Source organism: Tympanuchus pallidicinctus, unplaced genomic scaffold, assembly GCF_026119805.1.
Source record: "Tympanuchus pallidicinctus isolate F22 unplaced genomic scaffold, pur_lepc_1.0 scaffold3, whole genome shotgun sequence".
NCBI classification, from domain to species: Eukaryota; Metazoa; Chordata; class Aves; order Galliformes; family Phasianidae; genus Tympanuchus; species Tympanuchus pallidicinctus.
In genome coordinates, this window is record NW_026294747.1 from 77771578 (window position 1) to 77786332 (window position 14755).

General features: G+C 36.6%; 1 long non-coding RNA gene across 1 annotated transcript in view; it reads right to left on the minus strand.

The window, feature by feature from the left end:
* LOC128087401 (uncharacterized) overlaps positions 1-2811 on the minus strand; it is a 32822-nt gene extending 30011 nt beyond the window's left edge. The window contains exon 1 of the long non-coding RNA XR_008209825.1: positions 2752-2811. This is a non-coding gene — a long non-coding RNA (uncharacterized LOC128087401). The remainder of the gene's footprint in view (positions 1-2751) is intronic.
* Positions 2812-14755: the final 11944 nt, after the last annotated feature.

Consider the following 14755-nt stretch of genomic DNA (forward strand, 5'->3'; position numbering starts at 1 on the left):
GTGCTGCAAAGTTCCGCAAAGTTTTGTGGGTGTTCTTCTGACAATACTTTCTCAGAGAATCATTGTAGACACAAATAGCAAGTAGGACTTTGGATCTGAGTTACTGAAGCTTGTGCACCCATCAGTGCTTGAAGGAAACTGAAAGAAGCCTACAGTACTGCAATTAGTACTGTTGTCTACACATTTTCCCCAAAGAGAGGTATGGATCTATGAACTACAGGCCATCAGAAGGAAAAAGCTACTTAGATTCTTCAGAACTGGCTCTTGCATCTGAGAATTTTTCCCTTTGACTATGGGATGCCCAGCTAAGACTGCAGAAAAGGAGTCCTCCAAAGCCTGTAGAACTCCTGCACAAAATTCTTCAGGGAGGAAAGAGTACGCCTATACTTTGATATTTGACCATTACATCTTCAACTACAAAGAGAAATAACTGAGAGTAGTTAAAAGAACTCTTTACAGATGATCAGAAAGAAGATTAAAACAAGACATATGCACTACCTCTAATATGCTGATTAAGTTTTATTAACAGCAATGAGTTTCAGTAACTTACATCAATTCAAAGAAAAAAAAAAAAAAACAAAACTTGTCTCCAGAAGTCTGAATATAAAATAATTTTTTTTCCCCCCCTAAACACTTTCACTACAGACCAGAGCAATAAGAGCAGTCACCTTGTACCCCATTAGAGAATATAATAACCACCATTTTAATGCTGACATCTTCATTCAGGCAGACCGATAATTCCAGAACATATCAGTAGTTACACAGGGTAATTTAAGATCTCTTTGTACCTATACAGCAAACAAAGCACACCACAGACTAAACCTACATCCACATTGTGCCATAGACAGACTTGTTACTGCAACCCTGAAGAAGGAGCTATTAAGAAAAACCAAAGCAACAGGAGATAGTGATCAAAACAAATAGAAGAAACAGAAAACAGTAGAGCAAATCCATCAGCATGCCACCCCAAGCCTCTCCTTTAGCTGAAGGGAACTGAGCTTCTAGATAACACAGTTTTATTAAACATATACCACAAATTACCTTAGCATCACCAGGGCTATTGTGATCACTTCTTGTTAGATGCTCTTTGAACACTCCACCATCATTCTCCTACAGCAGGTAACAACCCTGCTGAACTTGCTCAGTACGACATGAAATAGCAGCAGCAAGGAACCACTCCTTAGAAAAACCCTTCTTAAGAGAGAGCTTGCAAAGTAAAGCCCCCACTCCCTCCTCAGGTGCCTGAGATTTTAGTTTAAAAAGCTATCAGGAGTGGAACCTTGACTACAGCTGTTTCAAGTAAGAAAATTGAATGCATCCAAAATGCTGCATCATGAAATGTTTGTACTTTTAACTGTGCCAAGACCAATTAATGGGTCTCCTTTCCCTTTGGAATAATTAAACAGTTCACTGCTTCTTTTCTCTTCTAAAGGAGATTTAAATTACTCATTTATTGGTCATTTTTTCCTACTCCCAGTTCCCCATGCAGCTGTATTTTCTTGCATTAATTTCTTATGTCTTATTTTCAGAAACTTTTGTCACCTTCTTGTAAGACAAAATTTTGTAAGCTGAGAAATTGTATTTAGCATCCCTATTTTACAGCACCTCCATTATCTAAAACAAGTAAGAATAAAAAATAATCTCAGTCTACTTTAATACAAGAGAATTACCTCCATGATGAATAGATTCATAGAACAGCTTGGGTTGAAAGGAACCCTAAGGATCATCAGGTTCCAATCCCCCTGACTTTTAGGAAAGGAACAACAGTAGTTTCAGAAAGCAGAAAGTTTTCCTGAGGCAGCATTTCCCCCAGCAGTAATTAAGAGGAAATTAAGAAGTGCAGGTGAACTCAGCAGAACATAGAGTCTCTCATACACCCTACCTTCATTCTCTTATTTTGAATCACTTAATATTTAATTTGGGGAGAAAACCAACCAATAAACAAAAAACCCTAACCCCTTAAAGCATGTGGACTCTGGCCTATGAGATACATTTTGGGAATGTAAAGGCATGTAGAAAATCAAGAAAAAAAGATATTTAGGGTATTTCTTGGAAGCTGGGGAATAATGAATAATCTTGGAAAAAAAAAGGCTGTTACACTTGTGATCTTGGAAACAAATACACACATTTAGGTCACATGAGTATTCAGGATAAAAAAAATTCATTCTGCAGGCACTTCACTAAAGGTGTTCTGCTTTACAACACTTGTAATTGCCTTGTCTCTCCCATGGCTGGTCAGTGCTCAGAGGATGTTCTCAGCACCCAATCTTCAATTCTAGTTGCATTTGCTTTTTCTCATCCTCCTAAGCAGGGAGATGGATAATAGCTATTTTGTACACAAGAAGGATATGGGCATCTCTGAGATGGAGTCTGGATCCAAAAATGGAAAAAAAAGATGAGGGATGCGAAGTGAGGCACTGAATGATGCAGATTTCATGAGCATGGGGCAGACACATCAGCATGCCTGATATGGCTAGAACACATCTCTATTAGGTGAAGAAAAACAGTTATCTGGACTGATACAACTGTACTGTGGCCACATACAGAAAAGGGTGAGAATTTATCAATATTCTGAGCACCAGCAATGTAACACACTCCAGCTACAGCAGCTATTTCTATGTAATATATCACCACCTGCTGTTATTGTCTGTTGTATAAGCAATGAATATACACATGCTACAATTAAGAAATATACAGGAAAGTTAGGCTAAACAGCTTATCACACTAAATAAGACTAGATGGAAAACTTACCCTTGTTTTAGGCTCACTGAGAAGACTCCAAGCAGAGCAATCTCCAAAACATATCTTTCCCCCATGGTAGTCAGCTCTTAAATGGGGTCTAGGAGAGATGGAGCCAGCCTTCACCCATTCCAGTAGCACAGGAGAATTGTTTTCACCTGTGCTCCCAGGGCTGACTCATTGCTTACCTCAGGTGGTCAATCAGAGGTTCAGGCTGTGATTCAGCAGTTCATCGGTCATGTTAATTTGTTTCTGACATTCATCTGGCTGGTAAAGACAACAACCTAAGTAAAGTTTGAGCAGTATTAAGAAAGTGCTATAGAGCTGGCTAAAGGTGTATTTTAAATGATACCTTTCAAAGACCCATACTGGATATGTGATTTATGAAACCAGTTGGTTGCGGATAATATCTGAAATTAAACTCCCAGAAGAAATCTGACTGCTACTTCTTTATTTTACATGACATTTCTAGGGAGATTTATTTTTCAAAGGTAGAGTGAGATGTAATTGATAAGAATGCTTCTCTTTTACTGTTCCCTCTTGAGTGGTGTTCCAAACTATAACTATACGCCTAATGAAAGTAAAAAGAAAACATAATTCCCTCCATATTTAAAGCATATAACCACTCTATACAAAAAGTTGTGATTTGTCTAAGGCAAAAGTGAATTTAATTATTTATTTGCTTATTAATATATCATTCTGATGGTGAATGACACATTTACTCAGAACTAATTTCACATAAGGAGAAGCACACGCAGGGAAGGCAGCCACTGGGAAAGTTTTTCACTTTACTGCTCTATCAAACTGCAAGGTGGCATTGGTCTAGAAATAAACGTACCCCAGGAATAGGTGTGCAAACTCATTTTAACTTGTTACCCAAACCAGATTTGAATTCAGGCTGGTACCTTGATATGCAGTGATGGGCAAATTTTGTGAGACTCTCTTCATATGAAATTATACCCTAGTCTCCTCTGAGCAGCTAATCACAGTCATGTCAGTGAGGTCTTTTAAGCTTTGGAGAGCTGTGCCTCTGCAAATAACTCCTAAATGTTCTAAAGCTTTCCATTGCAGAAGTTATACCTTCAGGCTTTTCACATGGCATTTTCTTCACATTCTCTAAGGAAGGGAAGTATTTCAATAAACACTGCACTGTAAAAAGTGAATGGGAGCGCAAGTACCCAAACTGAGAAATAGAACGAAGCCATCAGCGTTCATACATGAGCTCCCGAGTAAGAATCAGATCATCACTCCAGGCTTCTTCTCCTTGTCTTAACTCTCACTTATCAGGAAATGGTTATATCAAGATGCTTCTTTCCTCACAGTAGAAATTAGTTGCTAATATCTTAATGATGTTTCTCAAAACATAACTAGCTATTAAATGCTAGCTCTAGCTTGAATATTTAGGAACTATCTAAGAAGCTTAGAGACATTTCAGTACAATACTTTCACCATCACTAGATATACAACCTTCCCTTAATGCCATTGTACATTTTTAAACTGATTTGGACTAGATCATGTATTTGTATTGACTGTGATAGAAATTTAATTTGATAAGGACTAAGTAATAATTTATTCACAGAAAGTAAAAGCACTATTAAAGTATTTAAAGCAAAACAAATTTCTTTACAACTGTATCTCCTCCTCCTCCTTTTTTTACTAGAGTGAAGACATAAACTTAGGGAGATATATACACAGCTGTATTTTTCATGGTTTTTTTTTTTTTTTTTTTTTTTTTCATTTTATTCACAATTTAAATTTTATGTATAATGTATTTTGAAGGAGGCATTATCCCTACTGATAGCAAAATCTACAGTCCCAAGATGCTCAGCACAGCTGCAAATAGTTCAAACCATTTCAGATGGTGTTCTTTTTATAAGATATACCACCTATTAAGCAAACTGACTAGAAAGCATCCCTATAAGATCTTTGTTATACGTTAGGTGGCATACACTATGAAAATACAACAGGTCTTATTATTTAGCATTTATTTAGTGCTTAAAAATCCATACTCACCATTCAGACAGTTTAAATTTATTCTCAGAAAGAATGGTGAGGCACTGGCACAGGCTGCCCAGGGAGGTGGTGGAGTCACCAGCCCTGAGGATGTTCAAGGAAAGGGCAGATGTGGCACTGGGAGACATGGTTTAAAATGGTTGTGGGCATGGGTTGATGGTTGAACCAGATGATCTTAGTCATCTTTCCAGCCTTAATGATTCTATGATTCTACAGCACTCAAGTTTAATGCAGATAAGCCTCACATGGTACTTTTTCTAACTCTAAGTCAAAATACAAAAGCAAAGTTGTCTGTCTCTGTTGTGTGTTTGGCAGAATCTGAAGAGTTCTGAGAGGGTTGATAATTTCTGATAAACATACTCCATAACTCAGTAAAGCACATTTAAGATTTTATAAGGAGCATGGTATGTTTACTTTTCTCAGGTTATCACAACAGCACGACCTAATTTTTTCAACAATGATGGAAAATTATACTGAACTCATCCCATTTGCTTGGTTTAATTGTTCTATTTCTTCTTTACTGGAGTTTCCTTAAATTGACAATCATCTTAAGTGAAATCTTAGCAGTTTTTGTTACCTGGCATAGAATACATATGATTAGCTGACAAGCAATACACTGTTTACCATGGAAGATCTCTCACTGATCAGTAACTAAGGTAAAAATCCACAGCTTTTGTGGAAAGGTCATTGGAATTGAACGAATTTTGGGTTATTAATTTGAAATATGACATACACACAGAACAAATACTTTCAGAAATCAAATTACACAACTACAGATATTGTCAGAGTGTATGATAAATGATGTATTCACTTTCAACTGAAAGAGGAACAGTCTCAGCATATCAATCAATCCTTGCTCTACCGTCATGTATCTTCTATGGATCCTTGACATCTCACCTTTAATTTTCATTGTTTGTAGCAGTTAATGTGTTGTTTTAACTTCTATTGCCTCCAAGATATTCAATCTCAAAATTTGCTAGCTTACAATTTGCAAGTTTGAAGTAATGCTGACTCTAAATTGACCATTTAATGGCTTTTCTTTTATGACTTTGCAGGGTGTATATGTCCTATGTTTTCGAAGCACATTTTCCTGTCATAAATACATTGAGAAAAAATATATATATTTCCTGTTACCTTCATTTTCAGTAGCATTTCCAAAACACTGGTACTTTTCATTTTATTTAAGTCATGATTAAATACAGAAAACAGAGGATACTTACCATATTATTTTTATGAATGTAATATTTCAAAAGTCTGAAATAAAACTTTTTTTACTGTATTTTTTTTACTGTATTTACGTTTGTAACAAATATTTCTACACAAAATGTGCTTTGAACTAATTTACATAGAACATACATCGTTTTATGTCTCTACAGAGACATCTGTTCTTCCAAGGAACAAGTTTATAATAAATGTGTTAACTATAATTCTCATATTTTGATGGAAAATGGAAGAAAAATGGAGCTGTTAAAAACAGGAAATTTAGCAAACATCTTTAAGATGTTAAACTTAAAATAAACCTGGGCAGTACTGCAAAGTAGAGTGTATGGATGAAATAAACTGATGAAAAGAAGCTATACTTCTTTGATCTCTAGAGGAAGCAACTGGGATCAAATGAGATCATGGATGACATTACTGAATAAACAGTTTTAAATCTTTGGGAAAAAAAACATCATTTATCAATCTTCTGTAGACTTCATCTGGTAGTTGGTCAGGAAAGAACACAACGCAGGAGTGGTGTACACAGGAAGAATTAATAAGAAGTGTTGTCTACACTTGCACTGGTTTCAGTTTATTAAGCTATATTTTATGTGGAAACTATTCAAATGAAAAATGCATGTGATATACAGGAAATATTAGTTCTTATGTAAGAATTACATTTGCAGCTCAAATACTCTAAATGTTATTCGGATAGCCAAATTTATTAAGCTTATCTTCAGTTCCACTCTAATATAGAAATCTGGAAATGAAAACTCTGGAAATCCTCTGAGTTGTTGCTTCATTTTAATGCTGAAGAAGGATAAAGACAAAGAAATCATAGATAAACATTCATGGAATGACAAAGAAGAGAAGGGTTCACTTTTAACTTTTTATTTTTTTAAACGCTATCTGTAGAATACCACCTTGTATATCTCAGCTGCACCTAAGTTTTACATTTTGCTAAACCTCATTTTCTTTGGCTGCATTCTACTTGAGAGAAAGAAGAACACAGATTTCAGTAGCAAGCATAAATCTCTGACTTAGAACAGTTAAATCGAAATTTCTATAGCTAAAACTTGATCTGTGGCTTCTGATCATGCAATAAGCTTCAAAAATCTGACACAGTGCATCAGATATCATTTTAAGATTGTTTGTAAATAGTATAAAGCACGGAATGGCTGTTAGAGTTAGCAGATTTGCATATTCTGTCAGAGTGAACGTGACAGCACTACCCTTCCAAGCTCAGATCTCCTGGAGGCTAAATTAAAGGTTTTTTTATATCAAGAGGTTTAACAAAGTGAATACTTGAGCTGTTACTTAGCTTAAAATTGTGCTATAGAAAAAAAGCTGACCAAGATATAGGACAGGAAGGTTTTGTGAGGTTTTTGTTCGCGTAGTGAACAGCAGGGTTTCGATTTTACATGTATTTTTTACACCAACTATAGACTTAAAATTGGAGTAGAATTTTATCTTTCAGTTATCTTTGATAAAATTACAGCAAAGACTTATTTTTCCTTGAGGTTTTTGAATGGGCCTAAATTTGAGTTATTGCTGAGAAGCGTACTTAGACATTTTGTAATTTTTGGAAGGGGAAGTAGAAAGAATTTAATAACCCCTGACTGTATTCTCTGATCATCCGAAATATGATTTATATTGATGAAATTTCTCACGTGCTGAAATGAGCAAAGCTTCCTACACTGTTCACCTGTGTATGTGTTTTTGGGTGTGGGAAGGGATTCTTTTTTGCACTTACTGACAGGTTGCCTTTTTTCTGCATTTCCCTACCTTACTTTCTTCAGGAAGAAGAGCCAGTGTTGTCATTATTTCTCTTGAAGTCACTTAAAGTTTGACTTTCAGCCTAATCAGCTCCCTGACTCACGGTGTGGTCACATCAGTGCTCAAACAGATGCCCTGAGCACGGAGATACAACGTCAGTTGAAGCAGCAGATATGGGGAGGCCTTAGCACTCCTTGTCCATAGAGGTTCGGGCCAGGATGACTGGAGAAGGCTCTAAGTCAAAGTTAGAAGTTGTCTTTGTTCTGACTGAACACAAATATATATATACATAAGAGCTCCAAACATATCTTCTAGCTTAAGCAATTCCATGCCTTTACCCAAGAAGACACTCATGATTCCACATTTGGGTTGGCCTCAGGCAGCCCCACTGTTCAGGCTCTTGCCCACCTCCTCTTGCTCTGCTCAACTTGCTACATACATCCTTTAAGAATGCAAATAAAGCAGACATCTCCACTAAGTGTCAAAAAGATTAAGATTTTCAAATGATGATCTAAAAGAAACTAGATTAAAAAAAAAAAAAAAAAAAAACTATGTGGGAAAACTATTACTTAACTAGACCCAGAATTATAAGGCAAGTATTACTCAAGTAGAAATTTATTCTATACAGAGCAACCTGTAAAAACTGTAAACATGACAAAACAAGATATTCCAAAAAAAATAAAATAAAAAAGAAACAAAGCAGGTCATGCAGCGCCCAACAGTGGAGTCAAAGGCAAACAGTCTCACAGAACAATGAACAGTGCAAGCTTACTAACCAAGAGCACGCCCCCATCACTAGGAAATAAAACTAAAACAACAAAGAGGATCCCATGGTTTTACAAGGAAATGTAAGCATTAGCAGACTATAAACAGAATGAACAAGGCTGGAAGCATTATCAACATATTGGAAATAATTAACAACACTGCAGTAAAGATGTGAATGGGCTATCAATTTACAGGAAAACAGAATGTTAATTTTGAATTGGACACAGATGAACGATCTGGTGTTACTGGGACATGGTAATAGTTGCTCTTGAGAGAAAAGATGCAGGTAAACTAATGAAACTCAAACGCTGTAAAGATTTTATTCCTAGCTGAAGAAATTTCTGAACTAAATGAACAATAAAATAATGCAATGGAAAAATTTCAATCTACATATAACCAGAGAGGAATAAAAATCTCATTTAGAGTAAAAAATGTTGTCATGGAGTGCGTGTCTCCACTGGGAAGCGTGCACTGACAAGAGGGACATTAAGTCAAAACAACTGCAGAAGGTGTTCAAGAATGTTTCATAAGATGAAGGTCCACATACTTCATGTTCCTCAGGCTAGGAAGGCAGGTGAGGCTCTTCTGGCTGCAGGGCTCACCAGCTGAATTTGGACACCTGAAACAAAATGAACGCCCGTCTGATCTCTTGCTGCTTACTGGATTTTGTGGACTGTTTACCAAGATTCTCTTTGGTTCAGCACTGCCTGATTTGACTGCATAAAAAAAACCCCAAACATGTTAACATTGTACCCAGCCACAAGTGATGGTAGGTACTTTGACACCTGACAGCAAAGAGTACATACCCACAGCATTACTATTTCTATGCATTACTCCAATGGAAATTTCTTTAATGATTATTATTTTTAAAAGAGCAAATAGGAATTTTATTTAAAAATAAACATTATTCTGCTCTCAAAAGCTTCATTTAACAATTTCAGATGTGATCAGAACACAAATACCTCCAAGAAAGGACACAGTAATGGGATAATTGACCTTGTCAGCTACAAGTAGCCTTCTCTTTTCCTTGGAACGTTTAATTCACAGATACAGTCAATTACCTTCAAGTAAAATCTGCTTCAGGGATTTTATTGCTCTGTTCATCTGAAACAAAATAGGTTTACTTGCCTAAAATGGATCTATTTTGCCCGAAGTTCCAAAGACTTTTCAGCATAATTTTAATAATATTAAAATTTCCTCTGATACTACTACTAGGCTTAAAAAAAAAAAAAAAAAGTCAACTGACATCTGTACTTCAAAGTAATTGGTTATTTATGGAACTTGTAAGTCAATCCCTCACAATGCTGAATTCATTAGTACACACATCTTTACAGTAGATTTAGAGATTCAATGGTAATTTTCACTTGTCATATTATACGTGCACTGGACAACAGTTAACCTAAATTCATGTCCACAATCAGTGGAGAGTGTCTATGGGTTTTTTATCTTAGGCCAGAAATTCAGGCAGAGGGAAGCCAAGGCAGGTTAATATGCCAGGATTTGCCACTCTGTCACCAGTACAACTTCCTAGGAGTGTTACAGAATTCGTAGGTTTAAAAAAAAAAAAAAAAAAAGAAAGAAAGAAAATGAGTTGGTAAGTCAATAGAACATCCAAAGAGAACAAGATTGGAACATTAAGCCAATGGGTCACGTGGCCCCTCATCTATTACGTGTTCAGCACAATCAAAAAAACCCAAACAACTCAAGTTCCTTCTACTCCCAGGAAGTTTCTAAATCAGTCACACAGCAGAAAGCAGACAGATTCATAAGACAGAAATAGCCAGGCCTTAGAATTAGAGTACCTCCTCCTCTTTTTTTTTTTTTAAACTCATTTATAGTTTCCTTGATTTGTTTTTTGAAATATTTATGAAATATTGCCTGTACGCTCTTGACTGCACAGAAAAGACAATCAGACCAGCAGAATTTAGAAGGTACTGAATTTGTTTATTATCCAGATACACACCACTGATAGCAAAATAAGATCTCATTTTCATTGCAACTAGAAAGCAAAGCAAAAAGATTCATAGGAAGCAAAAGAAACTTTCTATAACCCTCACTGAGAATAAGTGTATGGAATTGCAAACAGTCTAATATTCTGTTAACTACCTCCTAATTAGCCCTATAAAGAAGGAGCACTGCTGGATACATACCCTACTCCAAGTCCCCAAATGCTTTATATAGTCTGTTTATTCTCACAAAAACACAGGATTTAATTCTGCAGTAATTACTTCCCAATTTTCTTCTAGAGCAGAAGTGTATTACATATTCCACTAAAGCAAAAATTGATTCTATTAAGTAGCTGCTGTCTTGCAATTCACAAAAAAAAAAAAAAAAAAAAAAAAAAAAAAAAAAAAGGAAAATATTTTGAGTTTGTATTCGTCTTGGAAAGGAGCAGAGTTCAATAGCAACCATTTGATTGGGAAAGGAGTTGTGGTTGAAGATTCTTTGTTGTCAAATTTTACAGTCTGGCCAAAGGAACTTTTCAGAACAAAATATTAGGATAGCAAACGGCCAAGCACAAGATTTGACAGCAGTTCCCTCTTTTAATCTGGCCAAAGAATGAATCTTTTTTTGCCTGCAGTTTGGAAAGAGCTGCTGTGGGAATAGCTGAGGGGAAAAAAGGACAAGCAAACAAAATGTTTCAGTGAGAATGTTTCTTTAGAGAATCAATGAAAAAGAAGGCCCCAAACTAGAAATCTGAGTTCGGTTTGTATAGAAAATGGTTATATTTTTCTGCCACAGAAGATTTTTACCAGTGTCAAGAACCAAGATTTATCCTGAAGTAACTATCAGTTTTAGCAATGCTGTTTTTGAAAGTTGTATCCTGAGATTCATTCTTCTTGGTAGACACAAGTACGAACACTGAGTACTAGGCAATACTCTTGCCAATAGTAATGACCTGTATAGAAGGAAATACATAGAAATATGAGATCATGAAATATAAAAGGAAAAATTATACCTTTCCATTTGCTTTTATATAAGATTCTTTTTCCTCTTGTGCAGATTGCAAAGTATTTTACAGGAAATGATTTTAAATTCTGACCATGTGGCAGCATAGCTGAGGATTGAATACAGTTCTTTGATGAAATACGATGATACCAGCCTCCACAAAATCATGAAGGAAAAGTATACAAGGGACAAGAGGAGAGTAATTTTGCTATTTTACCCTAATTAACATTGCAATTTATTTGCACTCTCTCCAAAATTAGAAAAAATATATATTTGGAACAAACTGACCTGATTTTAAATTTTTCTTCAGGCCTAACATAGAAATAGTAAACCGTGAACCGCAAATGAGCGCAGAACAATCGCTGTGAGATGAGCTCGATTTCATTAATCAACAGTCAGAGAAAAGGCAGTTCTAGGTGCCAAGCAGAGGGATGCTAGATGGCAGGATGCAGTGCATTCTTGCCTTCCCTAGTTTAATCAGGGAGAAGTTCCCTTCTGTATCTGAACTGCTGGCTAAAAAAAACAGTTTTCCACCATTTCAAATTTACTTTAAACAAGTAGCTTAGGTGAAAATCCTCATTTTGCTGCCTGATGACTGTGAATACATATTAAAAATTTATACTGACAAAAGCCTCATATAAATTCCATGGTCCTCTGCAAAGTCATCATAAAACACAGTGATAGATGCTGGCATGCTGTTTCGTTAAGGACACCTTTGATTCTGATTTATCAAGTCTAAAACAGATGCATATAGCTTTCCAAGGTATAAAACTACTGGAGAACTGATAACATGACATGCCACTATGCTGTTTCCTTGCTCCATTCCAACCTTTCCTCAACAAGAAGCACTATTTCAGCACCATGCCTCAACCTTTGTTCCATCTTCTCCTCTCGCCCCATGTGAATTTCAGAGGAAATTTATCATAGGCACAAATGTGTCTCAAATGCTTCACACATATTCATGAACCTTGCAACACTTGGTACCATTCCACATTCCTTAGCTCTCTAAATTGTTTGAGCGCTGAAAATACTTAGATACTGAATCATTTAGCACCAGTAGTACAGAATAGCAAGGAGTACCATCTCACAGGTATTGTGAGCATTGCATTCGGTACAAAAGAAATGCAGACAGTGAAACACTGTTGGTGGTACTGCACATTGAGACCACTGTTACTCTACTGACCACTAACAGTGGCAACAAAACTGCCAGATAGCTTCATTTTAGCCTTCATACGCGTTAAGCCTCCAGGAAAGCATACAGACTCTTCATTGTGTCTACCCACAGCAAAATCCTCATAATTTCAGAAGTAGAAGTGAAGGTTCAAATGATAGAGATCCAAAGCACTGTCAACCACTACCATCTGCCTTGCAATTTCTGAATAGTAATTTTGCAGCTTTGTAGAGCCGTACAGGAATAAATATCAAAGTTCAGAAAAATAGTGCAAGTCAGGAGCAGCATGCAGATGTTATTGTAAAAACTAAGTACCACCTTGAGACTCATATCCACTCTTTGAATGTCTTTATTCTCAGATGGAGGTACAAGAAAATGTCAAGAATGCAGCGTTTTTAATGATAGACGAGTGACAAAATGGCTTTAAGCCACAGAACCGAGTTTCAAAAGCCTTCAGAACTTACAGAAGGCTTTGCAACTGAAGCAGTGCTTCAACTTCCCTCTCCTCTGTAGCTAAGCACGGTTCCCATGACTGAGCTGTTGCACAACCACTCCATTTAGACGAGGAACTGTCAAAATCCCTCATGCTCACACTGAAACCTACCAACTAGAGAGGGTTTGGCGTGGTTATACCGATCCTCTCCTGCCATCTAGGGGACTCATACTGATGTACAACAATAGGAACAGCAGACTGGCTTCACAGATATACAGAAGTACGTAGCCTAGTCCAGCACTACTGAGTTAATCATGAATATTTCTACAGTAAATTTCTGTGAAACACACAACAAAAACACTGAGGTGATAATTTAAACCTCATTTTAAGAAAAATATGCATTCTTAGAATTACTTGGCTATATAAGGAGCTTTTCGATTTTCCCTGCATACGCCGAGAGTAAGATGTATAAACTGTGTATAATTATCAACAGCAAATACAAAGAGGAATAAAAGATCAATATGTGTGGCCCCAGAAACTGAGAAAGTTAGTCAAAACACCCTTGTACTGCACCTGATATTAAAAATACTCCACTCAGTGCCAAAGCTTAGATTGGGAAGATTTAGATTTCTTCCCAATCTACCATTCATAATGAAGCACCAACTTTTTCAGAGCCTCATCCTCATTCCTGCATCGCAAGCAGGGCAGAACCTTGGAACCAATGCCCCCCCACCACCTGTGCAGACAACATGATGACCTTAGCAAAAGTAAAATATAAAATACTCAACATCAAAACATCATCACATGAATTTAACATGAAAGAATAAAAGCAGCAAAATGCTAAGTGCAGTCACACAAATGCACCCACACAATAATCCAAGCAAGCTCTTTTTCTGCTCTTCCATTTGGATTTGTTTTCCTGACTTTGAAAGGGAACATTAAAACAAACACTTCAATAAAACAAACACAGACCCATATTCCCACAGCTGAACTGATGTGAGAGCCTCCTCGGGATCAAAGCTGCAACTCTTTTTCTGGAATAAAAGGAAGCAGGTGCCCAACGAAGATGTTCCGTGAAGTGGCTGCATTTGCAATAGATGCTGGCCCCGATTCTCAATATGAATTACTCAATATGAGTTACTACTCTTCATATTAGAATTGAGGTTTGACAAGACTCTAACTCTGGGATTTGGGAGCTGCAGGGTGGACTTTGGACTCAGGCCCATCTTTGCCCTAAAAGTTTGTATGGCTGTGGGTGAATTGTGTTACTTATTCATGTCAGTGAACATGACTGCAAGTTTGAAACAAGAGCCAAGGAGGCAACAGGACCCATTTTGTGCCACTGCCAGATCAGAATTTCCTTTTGTTCAAAACTCTGCAAGGGTCACTCCAGCATATTTTAAAGAAAATAATTTCCTGTGTGCCAGTATTTACAAAGAAAATCTCTATCCAGAAGGTTAAGAGCTAGAGCTAGCCTTGTAATTTCTCAGTTTCAACTAGGGCACTGTCTCAGAGCTGATAAAAAGAGGGCAAATGATGATACATTTATCTTCTGACACTCCAGCAATATTTGGCAAGAGTGTAGTCAAATTTAACTGAGTTTTTTCTGAAGAGTGAACATTCTGGACCAAATCAATGATTCAGACCTGTTCCTCAAAGTATCTTAGGAAAGGTAGATTTGAACTTGCTATACATAAACTTATTCTCCC